This window comes from Triticum aestivum, chromosome 5A (assembly GCF_018294505.1).
Source record: "Triticum aestivum cultivar Chinese Spring chromosome 5A, IWGSC CS RefSeq v2.1, whole genome shotgun sequence".
In the NCBI taxonomy this organism is placed as follows: domain Eukaryota; kingdom Viridiplantae; phylum Streptophyta; class Magnoliopsida; order Poales; family Poaceae; genus Triticum; species Triticum aestivum.
Window position 1 is genome coordinate 14,178,935 of NC_057806.1, and position 16,241 is coordinate 14,195,175.

Genomic DNA, 16,241 nt, shown 5'->3' on the forward strand with positions numbered 1-16,241 from the left:
TTGGTCATTTTCAAGGGCATCTGATCACCATTCAATGGTCATCTTGTGCGCGTCATATTCTTCTTCTTCCTCCCAAACTACCCTATCCTAGCTGCCCGCTTCTGTCCTAACCGCAGCGAGTGATGCTTCTTGCCGCCTCGCTGCCCCACCCTCCCCTCAACCTCCATTTTTCCGCCGCCTCGGCCAGCTCTCTAAGCCCCCATATCTCCAGCACCAACGACGACCCCACACCCCCCGGCTCGCACCCATCAATCTGGTTCCTCGCCTCCCCGCCTTCGGTCTTTCTACGAATCCGCTTGGCTCTAGAAAATATTTCAGGTACCTATGATTTAGCAAACATGTAAAAAAAGGATACACACCAGGCCGTCACCAACATCGCGTAACTCCAGCCCACGTAAATTCCATATGTACAAACACAACTATACCTGGTGCGTTCTAAGAGAAGAAAAGAGTTGGGCACAACGAAGTGTGCCGTACCATCTAGTCTGGATATATAGCTATATAATTTGCTCCCATGCTAGGCACTTGTTTGTTCTCCACTTTTGCTACCTCCGGCTACTACTCATTCCCACTTTCCTTGGCATGGAAGGCATCAAGAAGTCTTGGAGTAAAACAATGGTTGATGGAGGATTTATCATGTTTAACTATGATAGCAATATCATTATCTTTAGTTGCTGCCAGTTCCTGTGTCACATTTTTTTATGTTCTGATGGGGAAAACAACAAAAAGTACGGCTTATTAAGGGCTAGAAATGATCTCAAGTGCAAGTATGCTGGCCCGTAACTTACTAACTACTCCACTTAATCTTTTGGACTTAATTTCATATGATTGTCTAGTGGTTCTCATATTTACTATTCATGTTGTTGTGAGATGATTGATGTGTCGTAAGGCTTTGTAGTTGAATGCCTCATCAACTAGTTACGGCATATCGTACCTAAAATTTAGATATATTATAACTGAGCACTTTTTCTGCCCTCTCAGGCCATCAGCGTTTCTGACCATCCGATCATCAGTTTCAGTCGTTTTCGGTCATCCAATTAGCTTGGAATCCCGCGCCTGATCGCTTCTGATCGCCACCACCGAGCACTAACCTATTGGTCCACTGCTCCCGTAACAATTTCGGAAGTCTGACATGAAATTGGGCCTAACAGGCTTTAGTCCAACTGAGGGGAAAATATAGCATGGAAGGTGAGGCGATCTCCAGATTCGCCACCACTTCTCCGCCGCATGGGATCGCCGCCAGACCCTGCAGTACCCTCTTGGCCTGGGAGATGAATCTCCTCCTCCTGCCCTCACCCACGTTCTTATGGGTAGAGATGCAGCCTCGTCCTTCCCTCCCCGGTCCCGGTCCAACATGTTGGCGTCCCCTCCTCCCCGCCTAGCTGTTGTCGTCCATCCTCTTCTCTCCTCCTTCTATCCTGCTGGCTTGATGTGGCACAATTTCTTGATGAATAATGAATCAAACTCCACCCCATGATCTCCTGGAGAGAAACGCAGAAAACTGAGGTACTGCTATGCTGCATGATCTTCCTTCTCCCCAACGGATCTCCTCCTGCGTCATCCCACGACGGTCGTTGTGCAGGTATTGACTTTTATTTCTATATTTTAGATATCACAACAGGGTAAATTTTTGCCATGAAGATGACTAAGCATGGTTTCTCTTTGTTGTCCACTATTTTTCAGTGCATAATATCGCACCTGACAAACAGAATTGAGGGGACTAGAATGCCGCAAGAACCTTTTCTAAACCGGCTAACACATCTGCAAGGATCCAGTCTCTCGGTATTACATATCCATTGCCCCAGCCATATAAAATCAAGCAGGGTAGGTTATATCGATGAATACTATTAAAAACATTTCTTCATACATTGTGAACAATGTGATTTATTTCTTGTTGCGTAGCATCGCTTTGTGGTCTTAACTCTGGAATATGCTTGCAATAATCGAGTAGAAGGAATACTTATGATGTTGTCGGCACTTCCGTAAATTGCAGTTCTTTTTATCATTGCTACCAGTATGATTTTCAGATGTACGTTTTAATTATTTTTCTCATTCTCCCATTTACAATGCATAGGAGTTACAGATTTCTATCATCCACAAGTAAAATCATTCACTGATTATTATATATTGCTTTTTGGCTTTGAAAAAAGTAAAGCATAATAATATATAAATACTTCTCAATATTAGTGACCAAATAGAAATGTAACATTAGATTTGATAGTGGTTTACCTCTTTGTACGTAAAAAATCAACTTACACTTTTTACTTCAACGTTTATGTGGAACAACTGGATGTATATGGTCGTCCTCTTTGGTTACTATATACTTATCCAGATGGCTGTAGCAAGACTTTTGTTTCATAACATTGCATTTGGTTACTACACACTTTGTCCGGACAACCATAGCAAGTGTGTTTTGGTGGGACTATACCAAGTGTTTTTTTGGCAAGACTATATCAATTCTTCATTTTAGGACATCGCCTTTGGTTACTACATGCTTATCCGGAGGATAATAGCAAGTCTTCTTTTGCACCACAATAGGAAATCTTTGTTTCATAGCATTCCATCATTTCTTTCTTTTCCTCTACAACAAGAACTGCAAGTTTTTTTGAGATCTATGGCTGTTCCTACATGAAAACTTTCATGTAACTATGGTTCTCGAAAAAGTGTAGCATAAATTGTTTATCTAGACCCATATGATTTATTATTGGGACAAATACCGTAAGCATATTAGCCTGTAATGTTGCTGTAGATTCCGGTGTTTGCATTTGTGACCTTGATTTCCTTTTCATGCGGTTTTAGTAAGACCATCACATGGGTGTCAGGAGGGCCCAACATCCAACAAGATATGGTGTTGCATACTGAATGTGTAGTTCGTCCAGCTAATCAGGTAAGAGTGTTGCAGTAACCATGGTTGTTCATATCTTATTTTCCTGTTATGATTGCTGATCTCCTGATTCTGTTGTTGTTGCTTAGTAGTGACCGATTGTCATACATGTGTTATTTCAGTCTATTTTTATCATTTCCATTGATTATGTTGTCTCCATGTATTTACAAAAAATTCTCTCTCTCTCTCTCTATGAAGAAAAATCATAATACACGGGCGCAGCAATGCGCGCCCTCTCAGGCCATCAACGTTCCCAACTGTCGGATCGTTACTTTTGAGACTTTCTGACCGTCAGAATAGATGTGAATCCCGCCTAATCTAGCTCCATTCACTAATAACGTGGTTAATTGGGCCCTCCTTCTCTCGGCAGGCCCATTTTTAAAACTAACGAGGAAACAAGGAACGAGCCAGCCACCGGGCTCCCTTCGCTCGACGCCCTCCTCCCTTCCTTTCGACTTCTCTCTCTGTCTCCCTCTTAGGGCAAACCCTAAACGGCGCCCTCTGCGCCCGTTCCTTCGATGTATGCAATCGGGCGCACACCCCCCGCGCCGAGGTGGGCTGGCCCATATTCCCTTCTGTTTCTGTTTTACAAGGTAGCTTCGATAGCCAACTAGACCAAACCCACCGATGTGGTTATTTTCAACCTTTTATTCCTTTGCTCTTTTGTTTTTGTTTTTGTTTTTCCTTTTTCAAATTCAACGGAAAAAGTTCATCGAATTTGATGAACTTTTTTTTCAAATCTAGTGAAGTTTTTAAAATTCATTGCACTTTTTCAAATCCGATGAACTTTTAAATATCGATGAACTCTTTTTTCAAATTCGGTGAACTATTTTTCAAATTCGATGAACTTTTTTTGAAAATCGATGAACTTTTTTCAAAATCGGTTATTTATTTTTCAAATTTGATGAACTTTTTTTTAAGTTTGTGAAAGTTTTTTGAAAATCGACGAACTTTTTTCAAAATCGGTGAACGTTTTTTCAAAATCGATGAACTTTTCTTAAATTTGATGAACTATTTTTAAAAAATGCGATGAATTTTTTTTTGGAAACGGGTGAACTATTTTTGTACGTTTTTTTCTGAGTGGAGAACGAAGCGTACGTCTTTTTTTGAGTGAAAGAACGAAGCGTAGGTTTTTTTAGAAAAGAACGAAGCGGAGCTGGCGACCGATTCACTGATTGCCTCATGTTGGCCTGGCCCATACCAGGTGCGGTGTGGGCGCCAGAAACTCCAACCGGCGCTGAAGGCGCCGGTTAGGAGCTCCCCCCTCTTAGCGCCTCCTCATCCTGACCACTCTTGGGCGGCGGTGCCGGTGAAGTGCCTCCCCCCTTCCAGGTGAATTTTGTTCTAACATTACAATTAATATTGTGGCGATGCAACTGAAACTCCTATGGTATTAGAAGTTTAGAACACAATTATGATCTTAGGGTTTGGTAAATAAACTTTACGATTGTATTTGTCCTATGTTGTCCTGCTGAGAAAAGTTCGTCTATACTATCCTTCCTAAGATATCAATATTCTATATCATAAAAGAAGAAAATTCCATCTACATTATCCTCCTAAGAACCAGTACATCTATTTTACATAAAGGATGGGCGCGGTAACACACGCCGTCGTGGTCTAGTATTCCACAAAAAGGTACTCCCTCCGTCCCATAATATAAGATGTTTTTTAACACTACACTAATGCCAAAAACGTCTTACATTATGGGACAGAGGGAGTACTAAATGGCACAAGATAGTTTTTCTCATGTATGATGGTATATCATTTACTCATAGGCAAGAGAAGAATTGAGAAATTGTTAGTAGGGTGAAAAATGATCAAGGGTATGCAATTGAAAGAATGGATTTGAGTGTGACAATCATATCTCGTCGGGGTCATTGGCTTAATTAGCAACAATATACATTAATGCATTTCCATCCACTACATCTAAACAATTTTACAAATAGGGCATTCAGTGTGAGTATGTGGGTTATGAGTTTGTAACCATACCCAAAAACGAGAGTTCATGTAAAGAAAAGTTTGTTGCTGAAAGCTAGCTACAAACGTAATCCCTCATGCCGGTTTTGTGCTTTAGGTGTGCTACCAAAGCATCGAGATATCAATCTATATGGTGTTTTTTCGATGTTTGTTTATCACTTAGTAACACAACAACTGGTCCTAATAATTTAGTCACCCTTTAGTGAAACTAAAATTTGAGCATTAAACACGATTGATGGAGGCTTTAGTATGCCAAATTAGGATGGTATATCACCAATTTTGGTGACCTATGCCCTTTTTATGTGTGTTTCAATTTTATAATATAGCAAAATGTATAGTCTCTGAAGGATTGGAACTGCATGGTCCCCAAGTGCAATAACGGTTAAACCCCAATTTTATAATATAGCAAATGTGTAACCTCTTAAGGATTGGAAGTACATGATCCCCAAGTGCAATATCGATTAATACCCAATTTTATAATATAGCAAAATGTATAACCTTTGAAGGATTACAACTTATCGATTAATCCACCTTGGACTTGTTTTGAGATAATTGTCTAGTTGTTGCCATAATTACTACTTCCTCCGCTCCATAATATAAGATCTTACATATTTGATGTAATAATATCTTATATTATGTGACGAGGGAGTACATTACAGATTTTTTGTCGAACACCTTGTGAACTAGTCACCAAATGTATTTTTTGTGGGAAATAGTGAGATCTCATTGCTAACAGGTAGGTTATACAATTAGCAAAAACTAGTTGGAAATACAGTATGGTGGTTGGGGCAACCAACATGCAGTGCACTTAATACTTTTCATGGTATGAATCGTACGCTTCACAAATATATTTACCAGCGCTCGCTCTGATGATATATGGTATGGATGGCCTCGACATATTTGTCTTTCCCTCACATACACTCAAGACACCAAGCTCCACTTTCACAAGACTTACACATTCATGTGTTAGACGATATGTTTTCTCATGCACAATGGCACATCGATAATCTACTTGTGGGCATGAGAGACATTAGGAAACTGGAAGTAGCACGGTGAATGACGATAGATACAAAGTTCATTTGATATGGACACGATATTGTCAACAACTGATACTTCAGAGCTTCAACTTGTTAAGGAGTTAATCCATGAAAAGTTGTAGACGAGACCGTTGTGGATGGGAGCTAGATTTCACCAAGGAAGGGTTGTTCCTTGTCCCCATTGTGTGGGCTGAGAGTTGATTTTATCCCCCGCAAAAAAAAAGAGAATTGATTTTATGTAATTAGCAGATCAAAGACCAGCTATGTGACGCATGCATCGGGGTGTAAGAAAAATACGATTGGATCGTCAACACATACACTTTTGCACTCACATGCACAATCATGTTTCATCGAAGTGAAAGAAATGGAGAGAGTACACATGAGATGGAAAGATACTCCATCCGTTTCTTTTTACCCTGCATACAAGATTTCTCTCAAGTCAAACATTGTAAAATTCGACCAAATCAATTCGTATGAAAAAATACCAACATTCACAATGTTAAATCAACATTAGTAGACGTATCATGAAACTATTTTTCATATCGTATATCTTTAGTATTGTGGATTTTGATATTTTTCAATGCAATTTTCGTATAAAAACCAATAAAGTGTACACTCAAAAAACAAAGAAAGTGAGAGAGGGGCAAAGCCATGGACGACGAATGAGAATGCACCGCCCTAAAAAGGAAAACCGACGAATTCGGCCCAAGGGGCCGCCGGACTGGACAATCCCTAAAGCCCACACCGGCCGAAACCCTTACCTCCTCCCCGACTCTATATAATCCAAACCCTAGCGCCACTGACTCCCAGCAGCAGCAGGCATCTCCCCTCCCCTCGCGCCGCCGCCGCCGCCGCCGCCGCAACCAAGAAAGTCGGTAACGACCCCCTCCCCTGCTCTCCGCCTTCCCGCCTTTGAACTCCAAGCGGAGCGAAGCAGCCAGCATGCTGTTGCTTCCTCGCCTAGTTCTAGGTCCGTAGGCTGTGCGAGCTGTTGATATATGCTACTAGTAGTCGGATAACCAGGATGGATTGCTGTTGCGTCCGGATGAGTTCCTGTAGTTGCGCATCGCAAAAACTGATTACCGACGGATCTCATTGCCGCCGCGTATGAGACGATGCCACAGCGATCCGCCCCGCCGTCGCCGTTCTCTATTGGGCTCGCTTCTGCGGTCCAGTAGGTGATGGTGGTGTACATTGCCTTGCGATCTTACGTTTCCGTGCATTCATCAGGGATTTCACTGAATATTTATAAGTTGCTAACTTGTTAGCTCTTTCTTCTGATTATTGTCCTACACAGCTTAGGTGCTGTTATTTAGCATTACAGTAGGTGATTGCTGTCGTTGTCTGCAAAGGCATTGTTTCGTTGGTTATTCCTGTACACAGCTTAGGTGCAAAAACATTGTGTGCTTCTAAGATAATTTGGTGTCCTCAGAAACTAGTGTCGTTGGCTAGGTTTATATGTTGGTTCTTTTCTTCTGGCTGTAGTTTCAGCTGTTGGAATTTATATTTCTTTCTCGTTTTTGCTGCTGTTTCTTGGAGGAGCATTATTGATGCAGATGAGGAGACACTAGTTTTATGGGTAATTTGCGTCTGAGGCGTCTCTGTGATGTCACACCCTTTTCACCTTGGAGATCTGATGCATCCTTGATAATATCCTTATTCTTTGGTTTTTTTATGTTTGATTCGTTTGGGTGAGATGAGGATATAATTACATTGTTGATGGATGATATGATGTCCAATGAATCATGTATTAGCTCTATCTGATCATACCCATACAGGTTTTATTTGTGTCTTCAAGAAAGAAAACTTTGAACTCCGCCTATGTCTTCTAGGCATAGCCGGTCCCAAGCTCTGGTAAAGGAGGAGGGTTGTGATAGGCTTGGCGAGCCAACGTAAAAACTAGCCAGTCTTTTGGGTATGAAACCCATTTGGGCGAGAGTAGTACTAGGATGGGTGACCTCCTGGGAAGTCCTTGTGAAAGGGTTTCATATCTAGCCTACCCCAACTTGTTTGGGATCAAAGGCTTCGTAAGTAAGTAAGTAAAGAAAGAAAACTTTGCCGTTTTGTCTTTTTTTTTCTTATTCTTAAGCAGCATGTTTTTTTGAAGGAGTTGTCGATGCAGATGATGAGACACGAGTTTATGGGTAATTTGCGTCTGAGGCATTTCTGTGATGTCACACTCTTTTCACCTTGGAGATCTGATGCATCACCCTGTCCATGTCTTTTGTGTTCTTTGTACTTATATTTCAAAAATCTTTTTGTTTGGTGTTTTAATTGGCGAAAGATGAAATGATGAATGAGATTAATTTCCCTATTGGTTTGATTGGCTGACATGATAGCCTAAATACTGAACCGAATCTGATCATCCTGCCTTCTCCTATGTACGAAGAGAAATGAATTTCTTTTAACCTTTTCTAGTTCCAATGTTATGGTGGTGTTTGTTGCAGAATGGTACTGAAAAAATGATTCTAGTGTTGTTTAAAACAAACAAAGTTAGATCAATTCAAAAAGAAACTTTGTTTTCTAATTGAAATGGGCATAGTTGATGCAAATGAGGAGACATGAGTTTATGGGTAATTTGCATCTGAGGCATTTCTGTGATGTCACACTCTTTTTCACCTTGGAGATCTGATGCATCTGCCCTCACTGTTGTACTTCTCCTTGTTGGTACTTTTCCATCTAAAAATATTTAATAATGGTTTTAGTAGGTGAGAGGTGAGATGATGAATGAGATTAATTTCCCTATTGGTTTGATTGGCTGATATGATGGCCTCAATACTGAACCGAATCTGATCATCCCCTTGCCTCTGATATGTTTTTACTTGCCTTGCTTTATCATTGTTATCATTGCTTTGTTCCATAGTAATTTCATCTAATCAGTTTCTAATTTAATCAGTGGATTTGAGATGATGAATGATTAATTTCCCTATTGGTTTGATTGGTCAACATGATGGCCTAAATACTGAACCGAGTCTGATCCTCATCCCTGGTTTGATAAGAAAAAGTTATGTATTATCTTAGCTTTCTGGTTTTGAAATGTTGTAACTCTGCCTTGTATGATGGTGTCAAAAATGAGTTTGATTGTTTCTTGCTGTCTTCAGTTTTTTAAAATTGTTGCTTCTGTTTTTGGGACGAGTGTTGTAGATGCAGATTAAGAGACAAGTTTGTGGGTAATTTGCGTCAGGCATTTCTATAATGTCAACGATCTTTTCACCTTGGAGATCTGATGAATTGTTGATAATGTTCACTTATTTTGATTTCTTCCTTTTTGTTTCATTTATTTCTAACATCTACTTGGATCTTGGCTTCTATTTTTTTTTTGCTTTCTGTGCTTCTATTTTTTTCTTTTGCATTTTTATCAGGTGTAATTCAAGTACTTGTGGTTCTTCTTGTTTAGAGTTGAACATTTGGTGGTGCAATGATTATAAACCATTCCTCGTACTGATGGAAGATCCACTTGAACGACTCCTATACACCCATAGAATCTGAGCACCAACAAACCATGCATCTTCTGCATTTTGTCCTGATAGAACAAAACCCTGAGGTCTGTTTTGCATTTGGACATTCTGGTTTGTTACCTTCAGAGTTGATATTTGATTGACATTAGTTCTGTTGTCCTGCTCCATGACACCAAACTCGTTCATAAGCGTTTTAAATCTTGTAAAGAGTTATTCTTGTGCAGTGATTATAAAACATTCCTCGTACTGATGGAGATCCACATGAATGACTCCTATACACCCATAGAATCTGAGCACAAATTAACTAAATTGATCTTGTTCCAGGTCTACTTGCAGTTGTTATCCTTATGCCTCTCTGAAATGCTTTAACCTGTTGAGATTCTTCAGCTGATGATTGGTTTACTAGTAAGTGTTTTGTTTGTTGGTGGCCAAGGATTAATATAAATTAATAGACAAGCATATGTCCGAATTTTCTTCATGTGGACCAATCTAATCTTCTCTATGAGGCCGTTATCATGCTCATTTATGTATCTGTAGTTTATTTGATGTTTTTTGTGGTTGCATGATGCTGATGATGATTAGTGTGAACCTTTCTCAATGAAATCACTCATGATTGCATAACCTACTGCCTTCCTTCTGAGGCATCATAATTCCAGGAATAGTTCTTCTATTTCCTTTGATTTTGTTTCGTTTCTCTCTTGAATGCTGGTTGCCTATGTCGAATGATGATTACAAGTGCATAGTTCATATGATCAAATCATGATTACTTGAACAAAAATAGTCTTTCGCTCCTATCTGACGACCTTTCATCCTCACCTTTTTTATGAGAATCAAACCAGTTTTTGTCTGCTCTGTTTTGCATTTTACAAGGACAATCCTGCATTAATATCAAACTTAGAGGACGGTGAAGATTGATATTTGGTCTCGTTCGTCGTAACTGGCATTTATTGCCTTGCCGACCATCCTGCTATATCACCACCCATATTCTGAGTCCTTATAACATTTACTATCGGTGTTTGACATGCCAATCTTTTTATGGTGTTTGTCCTATGATTAAACTAAACTCCTTGAGAAGCAATTTCCATTTGAATAATAAATAGTGAATTTTTTATTTGCTTGGATTTGAGCAGTGATGAGACAATTGAATAAATATGATCATCTAGGTGTGATTATCAATCGCTACGTTCTTACTGAGCTCTTATCTTTTTACTTTTGGCAGTTCGATTGCAAAAGTGTATCAGTTCTTCTAATTGTTTGACTTTGATTGCTATTGTACAACATATATTTGATGTTAGCAGTGAGATTTTAAACCTTTTTGAGGATGATGACTACATATTTGTCGCTCCACGCTTAGGGCCACCATCGGTGGATCTATGCAGATTGACATACTTATGAATCTGACTCTAGTTATTTCTTCCAGTTAGTTCTGTTTTCTTTCAGACTTCTTTTATTCCTTCTGTGATGGCAGTGACGATTTGCAAATATTCAAGCTCAACAGACCAAATCACAGGTTTTCTCTTGGGAGTTAATTTGTATGCCGAATATCCCGCTGAACTGAGCCATCCGATACCTGGTTTTATAATCAGTTCATTGTTCTTTTCTCGTGTTCCCTCTTTTCTGCTTCTTTTTGTTGGAAGGATCATGCTCATTTCTTTATCTATAGTTTTGTTTAGTTTTTTTGTTTGTTTTGGTGCACATAGTTGCGATGAGGATAACAAGCTCCCTCTTCTGAAAGAATTGACGACATTGCTGGCAGAATCGAACCAATTAAATATTGCCACCACTGAGCAACTATGTGTCTTGAACAATATTTCTTTGCTGTTATTGATCGTTTGCTTCTTTTAACTTCCAGTTTACAGATTTGTTTGGATTGTGATTAGGGATTTTGCTTCTGGCGAAGCAGCGAGTTCATGCGCAAGTGAATGAACGAGCAGCGAGTGAAGTGCAACAGTCATAAGTAAGTCTCGCCATGTTCCTAAAAAGGGTGACCATCTTTCCTTCCCTTCTACTGACACTGAGCGAGCAGCAAGCATAGGCAATAGTTTCCATAGGGGTGGGGCGCAAGCAAGTGTTTTCAGGCTCCACTAGCTAGCGTACTCTTATGCTATCAATGAAACTGAAAGAAAAAACTAGTGCCCTTTTGTATAGATAGACACAGTACTTTTTCTTTACTTCTTCCATACTAGGAAGAATGGAAGGAAATCCTTAGATAACACTTCTTCCTTATTTGAAGAAATGATATAACACCCGTGGAAACTCTCTGGGCGTTGCTATTAAAAAAGTGGGTCTATCCGCCCCGGCGTGACTCACACTTGACCAACCACTTCTATCTAAGAAAATACTTAGGTAGGGTCAATCTCCCTTACGGGTTTATGCGTCCTAGTCCGAACCATTGGATCGATCAGAAGAAGAAATTCAAAGGAATTGAAAGGTACCGAATGATGTTTTTGTGCACCCTGCCTTTTTTATGCGGCTAGAATGCAATTGATGCCTATGATGATTAGCTTTCCCCGGCCCAATGGTCTTCTTTTTGTTTTTCACTGTTATCCAACACTTGCACCTTGCCTTTTTTATGCGGCTAGAATGCAATTGATGCCTATGATGATTAGCTTTATGTTGGAATTACCGTCAGATACAGAATGATGATACTTTTGCGGCTTTCTGAGGTTAAATTTGGCTCTGTTTTATTTTCTGGCTGTGTGCTTTGCTCTGTTTTCTCCGTATCGTCTTTTGCTTTTTATGTTGATACAACAGCCACTAATAACCACTGAAGTGGGGATGGTCCTTTGGCTGTAATCTCTGTGTACACCTGATTTGATTCAGCTGTGTCCTTTGCTCTGCCTTTTTTTGCAATGTCTAATTCTCTTGTGTATAAATTTGCCTGTTGCTATGAATAGTTGAATACTGATCGAAGATGCTTTCATATGTTGATATATATGTACCTGAGACCGTGTTTATTGATTTATAGATCTATATATTTATTATGCCATATGGTCTGATAAACTGGGGAAACTGTATGGCAGTGATGATGAATTTAAGGCTTGTTTCTCAAAACATTCGCAGTCGCCGCCTAAGAGCTTTCGCCCAGCCAGGCTTGAGAGCTAATGCTGCTAATTCCTTCCTTGGATGTCTGAGCCTTGTTAACATCCCCATTTTGTCTTTGTTTCAGCTTTATTAGTCTGTTGTCTTCACTGCTTGGTTCTTTGCATAGCAAATGAAGATCAGTGAAAGGCTTGTTTACAGTTTGAGTTGCTGCCAAAGTGTTTTTGCTAGTGCTGCTACATCGTTCCTTTGAATGGCTGGAACCATAATTTTGTTTAGTGATTGATTTCTTTTTGTCGAAACTTAGTGATCAATTATTGAGAAGCAATCGCGCATTGTGAGTGCCTATCAGCAATGTTGAAAAAGCGTCCGTTGCCACCTGAATGAATGGCAACGAAAGAAGGGGGAATATGCTTCTTGTTAGAAGACCATCGATCAGATATCCTGCTGTTTGTTTACGTTTTCTGTAGACATTGGTGTGTGCATGAAGACTACCAGAATCCTTGTTTGGTCGAGGATGCTCTTTTTATTTTTGGTTAACATTTCTAATGTATTTGAGTCCCTTTCTAATAAAGTTTGCTTTGGCTCAGCATATTGCTCCTGGAGCACTATTTTTCTGAAGCCTGAATTTTATCTGTCAACGTAGTATTTTTGGAAGCAAATGCCAACTGATCCCTGGTGATGTGTTTCCATGAAGTGTAGATTCCCTTGGCATCCTGTTAACTTGTCAATAGAAAGTGAAATCGATAGATGTTCATTGTGCACCTCCCGCATAAAAATGTTTTTCCAGCGCTTCAGGAAAATAGACCCTGCTGGGCATTGATGACTGGACTTAACGCAAGAGCCATCAATACCCTGCGCCAGTTATTAATATACTAAACCTAGCCAGAATTGATTACCTGGTTTTTTGACTTTTTCATAGTACAAACCTGGCCAATGAGGTGCTGACATGCCCTGAGCGTGTACGCATTGGCGATTTGCATTTATTCAGGTCTGTTCACTTGAACGGTGGCTATCCTTCGGCCTCTCACCTCTCTCACCTCAAAGGAACTGGTCATATCCCGTGCCACCGCTTTGCCGTGTCTCCCTTCTGTCCAACGAGCCCGCGTTTTGAGTTCATGCACTCTTAACCTCGATTCTGTTCAACGCGCCCGCGTTTCGAGTTCATGCACGACGCCTGTGCCCTTAACCTCGATTCTGTCCAACGTGCCCGCCTTTCGAGTTCATGCACGACGCCTGTGCTCTTAACATCGATTCTGTCCAATGCGCCCGTGTTTCGAGTTCATGCACTCTTAACCTCGATTCTGTCCAACGCGCCCGCGTTTCGAGTTCATGCACGACGCCTGTGCTCTTAACCTCGATTCTGTCCAATGTGCCCGCGTTTCGAGTTCATGCACGACGCCTGTGCTCTTAACCTCGATTCTGTCCAACGCGCCCGCGTTTCGAGTTCATGCACGACGCCTGTGCTCTTAACCTCGATTCTGTCCAACGCGCCCGCGTTTCGAGTTCATGCACGACGCCTGTGCTGCGCCACGGGCTCCTCAAGCTTGCGCCGTAGCTTCATCGCGCGTGTGTGCTAGCTGCTGGGTTCGTCTGTGTCCTACTCCTTCTGATTTACTCGTTGTGGTTTTAGTTCAAATTTGAACTAACCATGACGAGTAAATCAGAAGGAGTAACTCCCAACAGCCTCTCCGCCCGGTGAGGCCTCATCCAGCGAGCTCACCGCCCCGGTCTGACATCGTTTGCCTGTTACAGCACCAGTGTTCAGGTTGCACCTCATCCTGCGAGCTCACTGACCCGGTTCTCATGTTCCAACAGCAGTGTCCAGGTCGCCTGCAAGGTGTTCGGTCAATTGACCGGACAGAGCCCAGGTACAACTAATGTGGATAAAGACGCCTGCTTTCTTCGGTACGCAACCAACATAAGGGATGCTGTATTTACATGCTTTCTGTTCCATGGGTGCACTATTTTGTAGACGTGTGCTTTGTTCAATAGTTGGGCTAAAAGTATTTTTTGGTTTCTGTTTGCAGTTGGAGCAAGCAGTTCAGTGGATGGATACCATTTTATGCCCACTGTTTTTGTGGTATTAACAATCATGATGCCAACATGATGTGCACCATGTATTTTATGATGCTATTTATGTATTTATGTAACTGGATAATCTTTTTCTTATTTGCAAATCAAAATCAGCCCAGGCAAATTAATATTGATGACTTCCAGGCAAATCAAAATCAGCCCAGGCTATTGTCTTCTGTTTCAGATTGGTGACTGGGTATGTTTAAAAAGAGAATGCCCTAGAACAGTCATGCAAGAGAGTTTGTCAGTTTCAGATCAGTTTCATATCTTCAGAGTCATTCATTTATCATCATAGAAAAACCATCAAATGAGTTCACTTTACCGGATTCCAGTTTTCTTAGTGTCAAGTAAAGATTCGATTAGCTGGGTTTAATGCATTTCTGATTAGCAACCTGGAAACCAAAACGGTTAAATAGTAAATAGTAAATAAATTTAATTCCACACTTCCGTATTCAACCAAAGTACACCCTGTTCTTTTGCTGCAAGTGCTATTGTTAATTAAAATATCTCCTTAGTATAATGTGGCAGAATCTCAATACACTTGTGGTGGATCCTCTAATCCTGTACCTGCCAAATATATAAATCATTCTATTTATACATAGAGTATCTATGTAGTGCCATCCTAACTAGGGGTGACCATTTTTGTATGATGGATAGTTGAGCTTGGTGAGCGCGGATGGGGAGTGGATGGCATGGAAGAGAAGGTTGCGAGGAAGGAGAATAAGCAGGGGAGCCAGAGCATGAGTAGCGACCTTGCGAATTTGGTAAATGGGTTTCCAGGCTTTGATTATGCGCCAGGCAAGGTTGGTAGTTCTTTACCGGCAGCGGCGGGTGGCAGAATGGCGAGGCCGATTTGAACCCGGCTGCCCCTCTCTGTTGGTCTAAACGCTTATTTTTTATCGTTGACAATGAAGTGTTCATAGTCATTTAGATGCAGTGGCGAGCTCATATAGTAGCTTCAGTTCTATCAAATGTACATGTTTAATGTAGCTTCAATGTTGCCCTTTCTTTATCTTGAGTTCAATGCTACACTTGGCAGGTGTCAATGAACATTTTTGATAGCAGAAAAAAGACTAGATGCACACCATGGCACGTGTAGAATCAGATTTCATCATTCGTATCCATCGCTCAACAGGGTCTTCCGAGCTCATGGATGGGTACTGCCACAGAAAACTCGAGTCTAGATGCATGAATGTGCTAGTAGTTTGTTCAGTATACAGGTGAGTAGTTTGTTCAGTATACAGGTGATTGCACATTTTCAGGTATATCTGAACCATGTATGTGACTATAACCTGACACATAGTTGCTTTGTACATAAGAATGCTTAGCTACTCGGAGCATTTAGAGCCGTAGCCCTGCTACTGTAAAGGCAAACAAGTTCTTATGTTTCAAGCACTAATTGGTGATGGATTATCGTGCAATTATTGGTAGGAATATATTAGCCAACCCTATGAGATAAAAGTCAAGCAATTATTACAGGAATACAGGGTGAGGACTGTGATGCATGCTTCTTTGTTCAATGGCTAGATGCAGAATGTGAGTCACGTTGCTCAAATGTTGAAATTTATTTGAAGCTATATTGGAACTGCAGTTTTGATAGCTGTTGGATCATGACTAACTGTGTCGCTCTTCCTGTCAGCACTTGTGAGATATCTGTTGACGATGCCAAGAAGGTTGTTGCTTTTGATTTCTTGGTGTTCAGTTAAGGAGCTAGAGACATACTCACTTCTTTTTCTTATGGGAAACTAATTGAAACGTCTCTTTGGG

At 40.7% G+C, this 16,241-nt stretch overlaps 1 long non-coding RNA gene, 16 other non-coding genes and 2 pseudogenes across 17 annotated transcripts; all 19 read left to right on the forward strand.

The window, feature by feature from the left end:
- Positions 1–7,445: 7,445 nt before the first annotated feature.
- Positions 7,446–7,543, forward strand: LOC123109323 (small nucleolar RNA Z101). Its single transcript, XR_006452564.1, has one exon. It is a non-coding gene; the product is annotated as a small nucleolar RNA Z101 (small nucleolar RNA).
- A 44-nt stretch (positions 7,544–7,587) lies between these two features.
- Positions 7,588–7,668, forward strand: LOC123109344 (uncharacterized; annotated as a pseudogene).
- Positions 7,669–8,011: 343 nt separating this feature from the next.
- LOC123109322 (small nucleolar RNA Z101) lies at positions 8,012–8,108 on the forward strand. The gene has a single exon (XR_006452563.1). It is a non-coding gene; the product is annotated as a small nucleolar RNA Z101 (small nucleolar RNA).
- A 72-nt stretch (positions 8,109–8,180) lies between these two features.
- LOC123109335 (small nucleolar RNA Z102/R77) lies at positions 8,181–8,266 on the forward strand. The gene has a single exon (XR_006452573.1). It is a non-coding gene; the product is annotated as a small nucleolar RNA Z102/R77 (small nucleolar RNA).
- A 174-nt stretch (positions 8,267–8,440) lies between these two features.
- LOC123109320 (small nucleolar RNA Z101) lies at positions 8,441–8,538 on the forward strand. The gene has a single exon (XR_006452561.1). It is a non-coding gene; the product is annotated as a small nucleolar RNA Z101 (small nucleolar RNA).
- A 73-nt stretch (positions 8,539–8,611) lies between these two features.
- On the forward strand, positions 8,612–8,697 carry LOC123109336 (small nucleolar RNA Z102/R77). The gene has a single exon (XR_006452574.1). It is a non-coding gene; the product is annotated as a small nucleolar RNA Z102/R77 (small nucleolar RNA).
- Positions 8,698–8,800: 103 nt separating this feature from the next.
- On the forward strand, positions 8,801–8,881 carry LOC123109346 (uncharacterized; annotated as a pseudogene).
- A 158-nt stretch (positions 8,882–9,039) lies between these two features.
- LOC123109331 (small nucleolar RNA Z101) lies at positions 9,040–9,133 on the forward strand. The gene has a single exon (XR_006452570.1). It is a non-coding gene; the product is annotated as a small nucleolar RNA Z101 (small nucleolar RNA).
- A 174-nt stretch (positions 9,134–9,307) lies between these two features.
- On the forward strand, positions 9,308–9,393 carry LOC123109381 (small nucleolar RNA snoR8a). The gene has a single exon (XR_006452615.1). It is a non-coding gene; the product is annotated as a small nucleolar RNA snoR8a (small nucleolar RNA).
- A 178-nt stretch (positions 9,394–9,571) lies between these two features.
- On the forward strand, positions 9,572–9,654 carry LOC123109382 (small nucleolar RNA snoR8a). Its single transcript, XR_006452616.1, has one exon. It is a non-coding gene; the product is annotated as a small nucleolar RNA snoR8a (small nucleolar RNA).
- Positions 9,655–9,922: 268 nt separating this feature from the next.
- On the forward strand, positions 9,923–10,000 carry LOC123109358 (small nucleolar RNA U83). The gene has a single exon (XR_006452592.1). It is a non-coding gene; the product is annotated as a small nucleolar RNA U83 (small nucleolar RNA).
- Positions 10,001–10,069: 69 nt separating this feature from the next.
- LOC123109241 (small nucleolar RNA snR60/Z15/Z230/Z193/J17) lies at positions 10,070–10,163 on the forward strand. The gene has a single exon (XR_006452525.1). It is a non-coding gene; the product is annotated as a small nucleolar RNA snR60/Z15/Z230/Z193/J17 (small nucleolar RNA).
- A 92-nt stretch (positions 10,164–10,255) lies between these two features.
- On the forward strand, positions 10,256–10,350 carry LOC123109303 (small nucleolar RNA Z43). Its single transcript, XR_006452548.1, has one exon. It is a non-coding gene; the product is annotated as a small nucleolar RNA Z43 (small nucleolar RNA).
- Positions 10,351–10,673: 323 nt separating this feature from the next.
- On the forward strand, positions 10,674–10,760 carry LOC123109388 (small nucleolar RNA U31b). Its single transcript, XR_006452622.1, has one exon. It is a non-coding gene; the product is annotated as a small nucleolar RNA U31b (small nucleolar RNA).
- Positions 10,761–10,816: 56 nt separating this feature from the next.
- LOC123109349 (small nucleolar RNA Z107/R87) lies at positions 10,817–10,920 on the forward strand. Its single transcript, XR_006452582.1, has one exon. It is a non-coding gene; the product is annotated as a small nucleolar RNA Z107/R87 (small nucleolar RNA).
- A 131-nt stretch (positions 10,921–11,051) lies between these two features.
- LOC123109136 (small nucleolar RNA R30/Z108) lies at positions 11,052–11,147 on the forward strand. Its single transcript, XR_006452431.1, has one exon. It is a non-coding gene; the product is annotated as a small nucleolar RNA R30/Z108 (small nucleolar RNA).
- An 801-nt stretch (positions 11,148–11,948) lies between these two features.
- LOC123109356 (small nucleolar RNA snoR77Y) lies at positions 11,949–12,029 on the forward strand. The gene has a single exon (XR_006452590.1). It is a non-coding gene; the product is annotated as a small nucleolar RNA snoR77Y (small nucleolar RNA).
- Positions 12,030–12,373: 344 nt separating this feature from the next.
- Positions 12,374–12,494, forward strand: LOC123109118 (small nucleolar RNA SNORD14). Its single transcript, XR_006452412.1, has one exon. It is a non-coding gene; the product is annotated as a small nucleolar RNA SNORD14 (small nucleolar RNA).
- A 1,105-nt stretch (positions 12,495–13,599) lies between these two features.
- On the forward strand, positions 13,600–15,969 carry LOC123106350 (uncharacterized). The gene is made up of 4 exons (XR_006451306.1): positions 13,600–14,128; positions 14,217–14,306; positions 14,429–14,670; positions 15,132–15,969. It is a non-coding gene; the product is annotated as an uncharacterized lncRNA (long non-coding RNA).
- Positions 15,970–16,241: the final 272 nt, after the last annotated feature.